General features: G+C 40.3%; 1 pseudogene; it reads right to left on the bottom strand.

Moving 5' to 3' along the window:
* Positions 1–244: 244 nt before the first annotated feature.
* Positions 245–15,182, bottom strand: LOC126011627 (arylacetamide deacetylase-like 3; annotated as a pseudogene).
* Positions 15,183–15,470: the final 288 nt, after the last annotated feature.

The following is a 15,470-nucleotide window of genomic DNA, read 5'->3' as shown; positions in this document are numbered from 1 at the left end:
TTTATTTACCCAGAGGGTCCCCAATTAACTCCAGTTTTTCAAACAAGGCAAGCACCTTCTCCACTGTTCTTTTTAAGACATCAGGTATCTGCATTCAGTATTTCTAGAACCTGGAGCCAACAGGTAGGTCATTAAAATGTGAACATCCAGCCTCACCCAAATTTATCTTTTCCAGCATCAGCAACAGAACTCCATATGTGCTGCACAACATGGAGGAACCCACCCTGCATTTGGAAGAAATGAGTTACAGTCTCTTGATAAAATCAACCATGCTGTTCATAATTTTCTGGTAACAGGGAAAATTAAAGAAGCTAAGATTTCCTGTAGGGAGTGCTCCATGAAAACCATCCTCCACATACAACCACGTCACTGGGACACCCAAGTCCTCCAACCTCTTCTTGTACAGCAGCATGTGGTCCCGGAAATAATTATACTCACAGCACACAATGAAAGCTTCAGGCATCTGAGACATTGCTTCATCCTCTGCCACCAGTGGGCACATGGTGGGCTCCAGAAAAAGGCGAGTCTCCTGATGTGCCAAATCATTCAGGGGTGGCACAGGTTTCTGGCGGTAACCACTCTGCTTGAATCTCTCAGGGATATTTTCATGGCCCAACCATTTCCTGTACTTTTCCCTGATTTCAGGGGGCATATTGGTACCTGTAATTATGTCTCTCTTCCAGGAGGGATCAATATTCATATAGGTCATTAAACAATACATGATAAAATTTCTAGGCAATAATGGGGTATTGTACTGTTGATTTGATGGTGACTGGAAATCAAGGCCATGAAGACTAGCATAGATGACCATTTGTGCACGGATCTTTGGAAGGTGGGGACATTTCAAAAGATGTTGACACACCACAACAGCTGCTGACCCTCCAATGCTGTCACCACAGACCACCACTCGGGCTGGATCCACCCCAAATGCACTCAGAGACTTCAGGAAGTGGACGGTGCCTGCCATGCAATCAGTGAATATTACTGGATATTTAAATGCAGGCATTTGTGGTATCTGCCAAGGAAACTAGGAGAAATACTTTATTTTCCTCATCCCAGCTGAGAGCCCCCAAATCACTTGTGCACAGACTCTGTGAGCCCCAATTTCTCCCCATAACTTCCCTATGAATCTGGACAAGTAGCATGAAGGGGACAGGGCTGTAATGAGGTGAATGGACATGAATGCTTGGCACAGAAGCTTAGTCCCTCCTACTTGCTTTCTCATAGGGACCATGTCCCATGAGTGGACAGTGATGAACACTGAGCTTTGCCAGAAACCTTCAATCACAGAGAGATCTTATCAATCAAACTAACTTGCAGAACTGTTTTAGTTTTACACCTGACTGTGCGGAGGAGGGAGGTTCTTAGTGAACTGGATTCACCCATATTGGATTCTTATAAATTCTGCCATGCTGTGGGCTGGTTTGGAAACTGAAGAAGCCTCAGGAAGTAGTAATTATTACAGAATGTCCTCTAGAGCAGCTGAGTCTGTGAAACAAGTCATTTATGATTATAGCCAAGCAAGTCCCTGAGGCCTAGTCTTAGCTCAGGCTAGCCTGGTATCTGCTGGGCCTTCCCTTTCACCAAGAGATGCTAGACAGAAAGTCTGAGGAAAAATGTTACTCCTTTCAATGCTGATCACAAATAAACTCAAGAAAGTCAAGATTCTCTGGGACTGGAGTCATAGTACAGTGGGTACAGCACTTGCCTTGCACACTGCCTACCAGAACTGCAGTATCCAATATGGTTCCCAGATGCTATCTCAAGTGATTCCTGAGTACAGAGTTGGTAATTAGCCCTTAGCACCATTGTGTGTGATCCAAAAGCCAAAAGAAAATAAGGTTAAAAAGAAGACGGAAACCCCCTATGGACTCCAGAGGGTCTTGACAAACACTCCCTGCACATGGTTAGGAGTCAAGAATTGAAGGTTGAGACATTTTTCCAAGTCTCCCTCAACTGAACATGCCAGTATTTTTCACTCCACTCACCTGAAGGTGCGTCAAAAAATGCTGGGAAATGTCTGTTGCTGCACTGGAGCTTTCCTGATGTCCTAGGAAGTGCAGGACTAAGGAGGCCAGAGTTTTGCCCTACCCTGGCATATCACCTCTGAGCATATTGGCTCTGAGGAATGGGGCCTTTCTAGGTGTCTAGCTTGTCAGATGTGGGTTTCTCCTCCACCCATATATATGTTTCAGGTGAGTGCAGCTGGAGCGCTGTTCCGGAGGCAGTTCCTGCTCTGTCTCCCTCCCACGCACAGCCTGAGAACCACAGACCTGCATAGAGAGAGGTGCTGCTAGCACTAACTGCGGAGGGGTATTCTGTGTTATCCCCAAAACACCTAATGAGAAATTCTGAGCCTGCTCTTTTGGACCAAGAACAAGCCCTTTCAAGGTGACTTTCATTTGGGAAGCATAAGCCCCATTTCCTCTAGTGTGGAATGCATCAGTTTGGTTGATTCCCAGTATGGACCTTGAGTCCCCCTCACCCATCTCTTCCACACTGTTCCTTCCACTCCCAGCCAGCCCTCCACAGCCATCAATTGTCCATGTCAGGCTGACTTTCCCACAGCCTCTTCTCCCCTTCACTCACCCAACTGATAGGACCACTGAGCCACTCTCCTTGCACAAATTAAGGCAGATGCCATGGTAGGTTTCTGGAAAACAAAACATTTGGGACATGCTCTAGAAAGGCCGGAGTGCTCCCCACTACTAGCCGATCACCTCTACTGCCAGCGCCAGCTAGGTTCTCAGATCTGCTGAGCACCTCCCTGCTTTTCTCTGTGGTGCTTCAGCCTCTTCACTGAATAAAGAGCTGTTTTCTTCGGAAGCCTGACTGCCTATTGGCTTTCTTCCCGCCGCATTCACCTCAGAACCGCCAACTGAACAGGGTAACAGACGTGTGGTCCGAGCTGGAGGAGAAAGGCCTCATCCTCCATCCCTCCATCAGTCAACCTCTTCAGGGGCTGACTTGCAACACCGTGCACATATTCAGATAAACATGTATATTATATCATATTTGCGTGCAAATATTCCAATTATATTCATATTATTAAAATATTAATTTATACACTTTATATGTATACTTCATGTGTGTATATGTATCTTCATATGTACATTTCATTTGTCACAACAAATCTATCAGCATAAATGGTTTATATTTGCATACACTAATTCCACATATATCTGTGTGTATATTTCTCATATATCCGAATATGCTCAGAGCATTGCATGCAATCCATATAGAAGAAACTATCCTGCATGTGTGCATACTTAAAGGGATCTATAATGTGTACTTAGAGTGTGCATGCATAGATCTTTCTCTTTGTTTCAAGAAAGAGTTGGAAAGATACCAAGTGACATTTGACAACTGAATCATCTATGGCTCCAGCCCTGCTCAAGTCCTAATGGAGCCGCTCAGACCCCAGGAGAACAGAACCTCATGGTCACAAGGATCTCACAGTAATGAGGAAAACCCATGGGGGTTAAACCCAAGAGAATGCTGTCACTTACTCAGGCTCCCTACCATGCCCCCTCCACCATGGTAGAACAAGATGCCAGTCCTGGGGGTGCTACAGGAACTCCTGGGCTGGTACAATTTCACAGGGATTGTCCCGAAGAGCAGGTCTGTGACCACCACATCTGGGTCCTTTTTCAGGGGCGCCAGGTCATGTACAAAATGGACAAACAGGCCCACGGGACAGATGTTCATCTTCTCCAAAATCTTACCCTTATGGTGACAGGAAATTCATAATTGAGGGTTTTCATGGGGGCTTCTCCAGAGTGACTGTGGCCACTGTACTTGCTCCCCAGAGGAGCCTTCTGGTATGGTCCACAAACCAGGCTTCCGAATCCCCATGGAGGGTTCCTTCATACAGACCCTCTCCCTTGCTCTCTGGACATGACTGTTTTCCAGGGAGACCCTCTAACCACCAAATTATGGTGGCTCTCTCTATCACTTAGCTGTCAATTTGAAGTGGTGGTGACTATGTTGATGTTATAATTCTTAAAGGGCTGAGTTAACTCTGAGGGATCAAGAATATAATGTCCCTGATAAATGAGATCACTTAGGCTAGAGTGATAGATATACAGTAGGGAGGGCATTGCCTTCAAGTGGCACTGAGTTTGATCCCCAGAATCACATATGGTTTCCCAAGTGCCACAAGTGTAATTTGTAAAATGCAAAGTCAGGAGTAACCCTGGAGTACCAATCTGTGTGACCCAAAAACAAGCCAAAAAATTAAAAAAAGGAAGGAAGGAAAAAATAAAAAGAAAGAAAAAGGAAGGAAGGAAGGAAAGAAAGAAAGAAAGAAAGAAAGAAAGAAAGAAAGAAAGAAAGAAAGAAAGAAAGAAAGAAAGAAAGAAAGAAAGAAAGAAAGAAAGAAAGAAAGAAAGAAAGAAAGAAAGCGAGAGAAAGAGAGAAAGAGAAAGAAAGAGAGAAAGAGAGAAAGAAAGGAAGAAAGAAGGAAGGAAGGAAGAGAGAAAGAAAGAGAAAGAAAGAAGGAAGAGAGAAAGAATGAATGAATGAATGAAAAGAGAGAAAGAGAGAAAGAAGAAAGAGAGAGAAAGGAAGAAAGAAAGAGAAAGAAAGGAAGAAAGAAAGAGAGAGAAAGAAAGAAAGAGAAAAAGAAAGAAGGAAGGAAGAGAGAGAAAGAAAGAAAGAATGAAAAGACAGAGAAAGAGAGAAAGGAAGAAAGAGAGAAAGGAAGAAAGAGAGAAAGAAAGAAAGAAAGAAAGAAAGAAAGAAAGAAAGAAAGAAAGAAAGAAAGAAAGAAAGAAAGAAAGAAAGAAAGAAAGAAAGAAAGAAAGAAAGAAAGAAAGAAAGGAAGGAAGGAAGGAAGAAAGGAAGGAAGGAAGGAAGAGAGAGAGAAAGAAAGAAGGACGGAAGAGAGAGAAAGAAAATAAGAAAGAAAGAAAGAAAGAAAGAAAGAAAGAAAGAAAGAAAGAAAGAAAGAAAGAAAGAAAGAAAGAAAGAAAGAAATAAAGAAAGAAAGATAGAAAGAAAGAAAGAGAGAGAGAGAGAAAGAAAGAGAGAAAGAAAGAAAGAAAGAAAGAAAGAATAAAGAAAGAAAGAAAGAAAGAAAGAAAGAAAGAAAGAAAGAAAGAAAGAAAGAGAGAGAGAGAGAAAGAAAGAAGGAAAGAAAGAAAGAAAGAAAGAAAGAAAGAAAGAAAGAAAGAAAGAAAGAAAGAAAGAAAGAAAGAAAGAAAGAAGGAAGGAAGGAAGGAAGGAAGGAAGGAAGGAAGGAAGGAAGGAAGGAAGGAAGGAAGGAAGGAAGGAAGGAAGGAAGGAAGAAAGAAAGAAAGAAAGAAAGAAAGAAAGAAAGAAAGAAAGAAAGAAAGAAAGAAAGAAAGAAAGAAAGAAAGAAAGAAAGAAAGAAAGAAAGAAAGAAAGAAAGAAAGAAAGAAAGAAAGAAAGAAAGAAAGAAAGAAAGAAAGAAAGAAACCGAGAACATAAAAACCAGCTAGGCTTTGCAGAAGCTGGGTCCCCTGTTTGTGACATCAGGCTGGGAAAATCCACGAAACTATGCCTGCCCAGTGGGGCCTGACTGTGAAAAACTGTGAGTGATACCTGTGTATGTCTGCCTACTGTCCTCTTGCGTGAACCTCTTGGGAGTGGGTAGAAAAGAAGCTCCAGAAAACTAGCTCTCCCAGAGGCCATTTCCAGGGCGGGACTCCAGAACATGAAAACCGGCTAGGCTTTGCAGAAGCCAGGTCACCTGTTTGAGACATGAGGCTGGGAAAATCCACGAAACTACGCCTGCCCAGTGGGTCCGACTGTGAAAACTGTGAGTGCTACCTGTGTATGTCTGTCTACTGTCCTCTTGTGTGAACCTCTTGGGAGTGGGCTAAAAAGAGGCTCCGGAAAACTCACTCTCCCAGAAGCCATTTCCAGGGCGGGACTCCAGAACATAAAAACCTGCTAGGCTTTGCAGAAGCCGGGTCCCCTGTTTGTGACATCAGGCTGAAAAAATCCACAAAACTACACCTTCCCAGTGGGGCCTGACTGTGAGTGCTGCCTGTGTATGTCTGTCTACTGTCCTCTTGCGTGAACCTCTTAGGAGTGGGCCTAAGCACTTTGGCTTAAGCACTTTGGCCTAAGCACTTTGGCTTAAGCACTTTGGCCTAAGCACTTTGGCTTAAGCACTTTGGCCTAAGCACTTTGGCTCCGCTTTGCTACACAGCCATGCGCTATTTCTAAGAAAAGAACATCATCGCAACAAGAAGAAAAAAATCACACTAAGAACTGTGCTGGATCACAGAACCAAGCATTTTTCTCCGGACTGTCTTCTCTGTTGCATGCTCAAGCCTAAGATTTGATCCATTGTGAGGCTTCATCCATAAAGGACTCCCCTCCATTAGAGGCAAGTCAGTCCATCCAGAAAGGGCTGAGCCAGAGGAGTGTGCTACCTGCATTATATAGCCAATGAATACCACCACAACACGTAGAAAAACCCACAATACAAATGTGACAATTGGGAAACAACGCAGGCCAGCATCAGACATAGAGAATGAAGATGACATTTCTGATGACCAGATAATGACCAACCAACTAATCAACCTCTCAGATAAGGACTTTAGACTAGCAATATGGAAGATCCTCAACGAACTCAAAGAAACCATGGATTGAGTTGAAGAGAACACTAATAAGAACCAAGAAAATATGAAGACAGAAATCACAAAACTCCAAACTGAAATAACATGTCAACTAACAGGCCTGAAAAAGTCAGTAAACGAAGTGAATGACAAAATGGATAAGCTCTGGGACAGGGTATCAGAACTGAGAATAGACTTGGTGCTGTGGAAGATGAGATACATAAAAATTCCATACAGCAGGAGAGATTGGAAAAAAAACTTAAAGCAAATGAACATACAATGGAAAAATTAGTCAAAGAATGGGAACAGATGAAAATAGAAGTCTATGATAAGATCAACAAAAACAACTTAAGAATCATTGGAATCCAAGAGACCCAGGAAGAAAATTTCCAGGAAGAATCAACGGTCAAGAACATCATTAAAGAGAAACTTCCAGAGCTAAAGAATATATGTTATCAAATCCTGCATGCTCAAAGAGTACCAACCAAAAGAGACCCCAGAAAAAATACCCCAAGACACATCCTAGTCACAATGACAAATCCCACAGATAGAGACAGAATTCTGAAAACAGCAAGATCAAAAGGGGAAATTACGTTCAAGCAAGCATCCTTGAGATTTACAGCAAACCTGTCACCAGAAACACTCAATGCCAGAAAGCAGTGGTGGGATATTTTGACAAGACTGAATGAAATGAATGCTTCACCTAGAATATAATACCCAGCAAAACTCACTTTCCGGTTTGATGGAAGAATTCATGGTTTCACAGACAAAAAACAGCTCAGAAACTTTACAGACACGAAACCGGTCTTAAGAGAAGAACTGAAATACCTAATTTAAGACAAGACTAACCAAAAGACACACCAAATTTCGATATAAAGATGATATTAAATCCCAGGACAATTCTTTCTCTCAACGTCAATGGACTAAATGCACCAATAAAGAGACACAGAGTGGCTAAATAAATCAAAAAACTCAATCCAACCTTCTGCTGCCTACAAGAAATGCACCTGAATAGTCAGAACAAACATAGACTCAAAATAAAAGGCTGGAGAAATATTATCCAAGTAAACAACACCCAAAAAAAGCTGGAGTGGCCATACTAATATCAGATAATGCAAACTTATACTCAGGAAGGTTGTAAGGGACAAAGATGGACATTTTATATTAATCAAGGGGTATGTAGAGCAGGAAGAAATAAATCTCCTAAACATATATGCACCGAATGAGGGGCCAGCAAAATAGTTAATACAACTGTTGACAAATCTGAAAAATAATATCAATAACAACACAATAATTGTGGGGGACCTCAACACGGCTTTGTCAACACTGGATAGGTAAACCAGACTGAAACCCAACAAGAATATACTAGACCTGAGGAGAGGAATTGAAGAAAGAGATCTAGTGGATATATATAGGACACTCCATCCCCAGAAACCTGGGTACACATTCTTCTCCAATGTACATGGGACATTCTCCAGGATAGACTACATGCTGGCACATAAAACATACCTCCATAATATCAGGAAGATAGAAATTTTGCAGACTACCTTCGCTGACCAAAAGACACTGAAATTATTTGTGAATTCCAAAGGGACGCAGAAGAAAAATTTTAACACCTGGAAGTTAAACAGCCTCATGCTCAATAACCAGTGGGTCCGAGATGAAATCAAGGAGGAAATCAAAAGTTTCCTGGAAACAAATGACAATAAAGACACAAACTATCAGAACTTATGGGACACAGCAAAAGCATTACTGAGAGGAAAATTTATAGCTTTGCAAGCACACATCAGGAAGGAAGAAGGAGCTTACCTGAGTAGCTTAATGACCCAGCTAATAAAACTAGAAAGTGCTCAACAAAAGGACCCAAAAATAGGGAGACAGAAGGAAATAACAAAGCTGAGAGCAGAAATCAACGAAGTGGAAACCCAAAAAACAATCCGAAAGATCAACGAAAGCAGAAGTTGGTTCTTTGAAAAAATAAACAAGATTGATAGACCACTGGCAAACCTAACAAAGAAAAGAGAGAAACTTGATAACTCGTATTAGGAATGAAAAAGGAGAGATCACTACTGATATGACAGAGATTCAAAGGGTAATCAGAAACTACTTTGAGAAACTCTACGCCATGAAAAATGAGAACCTGGAAGAAATGGATAAATTCTTGGACTCTTATAATCTTCCACAGTTGAAGGAAGAGGATGTAGCATATCTAAACACCCCCATCACCATTGATGAAATTAAGACGGTAATCAAATGTCTGCCCAAAAACAAAAGCCCAGACCCAGGTGGATTCACTAATGAATTCTTTCAAACTTTCCAAGAGGATCTACTACCAATCCTGGCAAGTCTCTTTCATGAAATTGAACAAATGGAAACACTTCCAAATTGTTTTTATGAAGCCAACATCACCTTAATACCTAAACCAGACAGAGATGCTACAAAAAAAGAAAATTGCAGACCAATATCGCTGATGAATGCAGATGCAAAGATCCTCAACAAAATCCTGGCAAATAGGATTCAATGCCTCATTAAGAAGATCATCCAATACGATCAAGTAGGTTTCATCCCAGGAATGCAAGGCTGGTTTAACATCCGTAAATCTATCAACATAATACACAACATCAACAACAAGAAAAATAAAAACCACATGATCATATCAATAGATGCAGAGAAAGCATTTGATAAGGTCCAACACCCATTATTGATCAAAACTCTCAGCAAGATGGGAATGGAAGAAACCTTTTTCAATATAGTTAAGGCCATCTACCACAAGCCAGTGGCAAATATTATCATCAATGGAGAAAAACTAAAAGCCTTCCCTCTAAATTCTGGGATAAGACAAGGCTGTCCTCTCTCACCACCCTATTCAACATAGCACTGGAAGTACTTGATATAGCGATTAGGCAAGAAAAAGATATCAAGGGAATCCAGATAGGAAAGGAAGAAGTCAAGCTCTCACTGTTTGCAGATGACATGATACTCTACTTAGAAAACCCTAAAGACTCGACCAAAAAGCTTCTAGAAACAATAGACTCATATAGCAAGGTGGCAGGCTACAAAATTAACTCACAAAAATCAATGGCCTTTCTATATACCAATAGTAATAAGGATGAAATGGACATTAAGAAAACAACCCCATTCACAATAGTGCCACACAAACTCAAATATCTTGGAATCAACTTGACTAAAAATGTGAAGGACTTACACAAAGAAAACTATAAAACTCTGCTCCAAGAAATAAGAGAGGACACACGGAAATGGAAACGCATACCCTGCTCATGGATTGACAGGATTAACATCATCAAAATGGCAATACTCCCCAAGGCATTATACAGATTTAATGCTATCCCTCTAAAGATAGCCATGACATTCTTCAAAGAAGTGGATCAGGCACTTTTGAAATTCATTTGTAACAATAAACACCCTAGAATAGCTAAAGCAATCATTGGGAAAAAGAGTATGGGAGGAATTACTTTCCCCAACTTTAAACTGTACTACAAAGCAATAGTTATCAAAACAGCATGGTATTGGAATAAGGACAGGCCCTCAGATCAGTGGAATAGGCTTGAATACTCAGAAAATGTTCCCCAGACATACAATCACCTAATTTTTGATAAAGGAGCAGGGAATTCTAAATGGAGCCTGGAAAGCCTCTTCAACAAGTGGTGTTGGCACAACTGGATAGCCACTTGCAAGAAATTGAACTTAGACCCCAGCTAACATCATGTATGAAGGTAAATCTAAATGGATTAAAGACCTCAATATCAAACCCAAAACCATAAGATATATAGAACAACACATAGGTAAAACACTCCAGGACATTACGGCATATTCAAGGAGGAAACTGCACTCTCCAAGGAAGTGAAAGCAGAGATTAACAGATGGGAATATATTAAGCTGAGAAGCTTCTGCACCTCAGAGTAAATAGTGCCCAGGATACAAGAGCCACACATTGAGTGGGAGAAACTATTCACCCAATACCCATCAGATAAGGGGCCAATCTCCAAAATATACAAGGCACTGACAGAACTTTACAAGAAAAAAAAAACATCTAATCCCATCAAAAAATGGGGAGAAGAAATGAACAGACACTTTGACAAAGAAGAAATACAAAGGGCCAAAAGACACATGAAAAAATGCTCCACATCACTAATCATCAGGAAGATGCAAATCAAAACAACGATGAGATACCACCTCACACCACAGAGAATGGCACACATCACAAAGAATGAGAATAAACAGTGTTGGCGGGGATATGGAGAGAAAGGAACTCTTATCCACTGCAGGTGGGAATGCCATCTAGTTCAACCTTTATGGAAAGCGATATGAAGATTCCTCCAAAAACTGGAAATCGAGCTCCCATACGATCCAGCTATACCACTCCTAGGAATATACCCTAGGAACACAAAAATACAATACAAAAACCCCTTCCTTACACCTATATTCATTGCAGCACTATTTACCATTTCAAGACTCTGGAAACAACCCAGATGCCCTTCAACAGACAAATGGCTAAAGAAACTGTGGTACATATACACAATGGAATATTATGCAGCTGTCAGGAGAGATGAAGTCATGAAATTTTCCTATACATGGGTGTACACGGAATCTATTATGCTGAGTGAAATAAGTCAGAGAGAGAGAGAGAAATGCAGAATGGTCTCACTCATCTATGGGTTTTAAGAAAAATGAAAGACATTCTTGCAATAATAATTTTCAGACACAAAAGAGAAAAGAGCTGGAAGTTCCAGCTCACCTCAGGAAGCTCACCACAAAGAGTGATGAGTTTAGTTAGAGAAATAACTACATTTTGAACTGTCCTAATAATGAGAATGTATGAGGGAAATGGAGAGCCTGTTTAGAGTACAGGCGGGGGTCGGGTGGGGAGGAGGGAAATTTGGGACATTGGTGATGGGAATGTTGCACTGGTGATGGGTGGTGTTCTTTACATGACTGAAACCCAAACACAATCATGTATGTAATCAAGGTGTTTAAATTAAAAAAAAGAAAAAAGAAAGAAAGAAAGCAACCTCTCCCATCAGTTTTTGAAAATTATTATCGTTCTGAAATTTTTCTGATAAATTAATATTTTCTTGGGATGCATCTTAGTTCACTTTAGGACATAGCCCAATTATTCATATGGGGACAGTGTCTGATTTTTTTTCTGTGGCAATTTTTTAAGCATCTGCCAGAAAACTTGACATGGCATCATCAGATAAACCCTAAGGCTCTCCATTGTTTAGAACATGCTATCAAAATATCCATATAGTGGGGCCGAAGATTTAGCACAGCAGTAGGGCATTTGCCTTGGTGGAAGAAGGATGGTGGTTCAAATCCCGGCATCCCCCCCCCCAAAAAAAAAACTAAAAAAAATATATCCATATAGTGCATAATATATGCAGAGGAACCCTTGTGTCAGTTGGGCATAAAACCATATCAACAAAATATTGACACATGGGAAGTAAGTTGGTCATTTCTTGAGTTAAATCAATCCTTTGAAATTGCAGCATGGGAACGTGTTATTAAAAGTGGAAATGAAGAATGCAAAGATTTTGTGGTCCTCTGGGTGTATGAATAAATTATAAAAGCAATCCTTTATGTCTATTAAAAACAAACTTTATTTATTTTAGGTATCTCTTCTGGAGTGGGCAGAACTGGTAGTAAAGCATTCATGGGAACCACAGTATAATGAACATTTTTAAAATCACTTAACAGCTGCCAGTAGCCATAACTCTTTTGTTTATTTAAAAAAAGAGTTTCCTTTTGAAAAACAGGTTTCAAATGTCCCAATTTAATGTGTTTCTCTAACAAGACTATTAGCACCTTTAATTTTATTTTATCAAGGGGCCACTGCTACATCCACACAGCATTGTGGTATTCCCACTAAATGTGGAGGTTTGGAGGGCACTGAACCACAGCAGCCCCAATTAAAAAGGAAAGCTACTGAATTAGTGGCCAGAGAGGGGGATGAGTGAGGGATATGATATTCAGCACACCACTGATATGTAGATTTTGTTCCCAAAGATTCAGAGATATAGGAGCTATGTTTGGCGCAAAAGTGGCTAGTTTTCCTTCTGAGACAAGGCATTTTAGTTGTTTGACACTGAGTCTGACAGAGGAGAAAGGCATAGCACCTATTATTTTTAGGCAATAGGCTATGTTTTGCAAGGCTCAATAACGGGCCCAGTGTTGCAAGAAGACGATAGAAACATCTGTACACGTACCAAGCATACTTTTAAATTTATTATCATGAATCTCAAGAATTAATCTCAGTGGGTGCTTTGCCTGTGTAAATTTAGGGAATTTTCAGACATGTGGGGTAGGTTCAACCAAAGCCTCCAATCCTAGGATTACAGAAGTATCATGGAAAGAGGAAGTAACATAAGTCGGCCAAGTAGCACTTTCTTTTCAGAACTCCAAACAGTTGACACCGAGATGACAATAATTTTTTCTCCCACAGGATTATAAAATACTATCACCATATGAACTGTAATTCCCTTAATAGTTATACTGCATCTCCCCATGAGCATGCCCACAGATTTTGGTGGAATCGGCCCCTTTATGCCAGATTTTAATTTACAGTGGCCCACAAATCTTGGTGGAATCGGCCCCTTTATGCCAGATTTTAATTTATAGTGGCATTTTGTTAGTGTTATGGTTACTGTTTCAGGGCAAAAGATATCCAAAGTGCAACTTCCTACAGTAGCAGGTTGCAGTGAAGCTATTGATCAGAGCTCTATTGGCCTGGCTAGGGAGGGGGATCACATAAGAAAACATCCCCTGATTCTGTGGGGACTAAGATCGACCCCTTGCCCATTTTCCCAAGACTGGACTATTAGTATTTAATCTCAGTTAGGCAGATCTAGAAGAAATTCTGCAGTCTCAGTGAAAATGCACCTGTTTACCACAGTTAAAGCATCTCTCCTGATATCATGAAGCTTGGGGTTGACCTCTTCTCCAGTTTCTAAAGATATGACACAAAAAGAATAGAAGTCTTTTGCCCAATGGTTTTCATGACCACATCTTGAACAATGTTCTGATGTCCCCTTAAAAGTGGTTTATTGAAGGAGGCTCTGTATTTGATAGAATAATAGTCTGATCTATCTCAATTCTTCGAGCCAGTCTCCCTACAGAATAGGCCCGCATAGCATTGACATGAACCTTATGATCAATGAATCCTACATTTCCACAAATTTGTAGGAATGTCAGTACATACTCCTGTTCTCTGAAGTGCACAAGGTCACCTGGCAACCTTCATTGGCATTCTCAAAAGCTAATGTTTTTATCGGGTGCTTCTATGCTTCCTTACCTCTAAATTGTCTCTGTATAACATTGACGTTTTACCCAGGAATTCTGCATATAGTTCTGAAGTGCCTTGAAAAATCTTTAAAAAGCCACATTTAAAATGGGAGACAGGACAAAAACGGAGGTGTAGGGAGGACAAATTGGTGATGAAAATCCCCCCTGATTTTATGTAAATATGTACCTAAATATTATTGTCAACAATATGTAAACCACTATGATCAAAATAAAAAAAAAATCATATGTTCTACAAAATTAAAAAAAAGAAAAGAAAAAAAATCAGTAGCACCATCAATCTTTTCCCAAGTAAGCAGTGCCACCTCATGGACAAGCTCTAAAATAACACGTGGTAGAGTTGCCTGTCTGTGGGCATTAGTATAAGGTCTCTCCCCCCAAAGAAGTACATAACGCAACTGAAGCCCCGAATTCATCCTTCCAAAAAGACCTACAGTGTGACACTTAGTTTTAGCTTCATTACTGAGCCGCATCCTCCACTGCAAGTATTAGCAGTTGTGTAAAAATCCTGAGGGGTCCAAATTCCAACCTCTCTTCAGTTAGTAAGGAAATTTATTTTTAAAAAATGCTGACATTGGCTCATTACTGTAAATAGATTTTTTTTAATTGACTGGGTGAGGCCATATTCACACCCACATGAATGGGTGTTGATTATCTTCCTGATAGAATGAGGCACAGGAGCTGCATCTTCAGCACACTCTGCTGGGATGCAATGGAGAGGTGGGGCCATTGAACCATGTTCAGACTCTGAGTCTGAGAGACAGAAGTCAGCTCATTTTCAGTGTTCCTTTTCTCTGGTGTATTAGTCTTAGCTAATGACAACTTCTCGGGTTTAATACTAATGGTGGCAGTGAATTATTGGCTTTTGGGTGGTTTTTTTTTTAAAACACATGTCATCACTGGGAACATGCTTTTTTGTTCCAATGTGGAAGAAATTTTAGAAAGTTTAGTTTGTTCATGAAGTAATATACAATTTATAAAATTGGACCACAATTCATAAAGCCTACTTGTAACAATACCAAACTGCCTAGTATACATATTGTTCATATTATACTCCTATAAGGGTATAGTAAAGGTTGTGAAAAAGATGGTAAGGGACATAAAGAAAGGTCAATATCTCTTGTTCCAAAGCCAGGACAGCATCATAGTCTTGATCCAAGACTTTACCCAATGGGGAATTATCCACCTAGTTATCTACATGTTCCACCCAAGAATCATATTACCCACTATTGTTACGGTTTCTGCTCGAAGCGCCTGAAATATATCATTCCTCATGACTCAATACTAAAGGGAAAGAGCTCTTTCTAGAATAGAATAGGAACTCTGTAGAAAATAATCCAAACCAAACTGAGGATATGAACAGATTGGGAAATGCTTCCACTATGTGGAGCATGAGAGATCTGTTGAAGCTGAAGTCTTTATTGAGAAGAATAGGACCACCCTACGGGTAGAGAACACGTTGGTCTAAAGAGCTTATTCTTATTATGTCATTACTGCTCTTATGGAATTTAACTATATAAAGAAGGAGCCATCTTTGATTAGGGTGAACCCCAGTTATTCCAA

Source organism: Suncus etruscus, chromosome 6 (genome assembly GCF_024139225.1).
Source record: "Suncus etruscus isolate mSunEtr1 chromosome 6, mSunEtr1.pri.cur, whole genome shotgun sequence".
Lineage (NCBI taxonomy): Eukaryota > Metazoa > Chordata > Mammalia > Eulipotyphla > Soricidae > Suncus > Suncus etruscus.
This window is presented reverse-complemented; position numbering and strand designations above follow the sequence as displayed.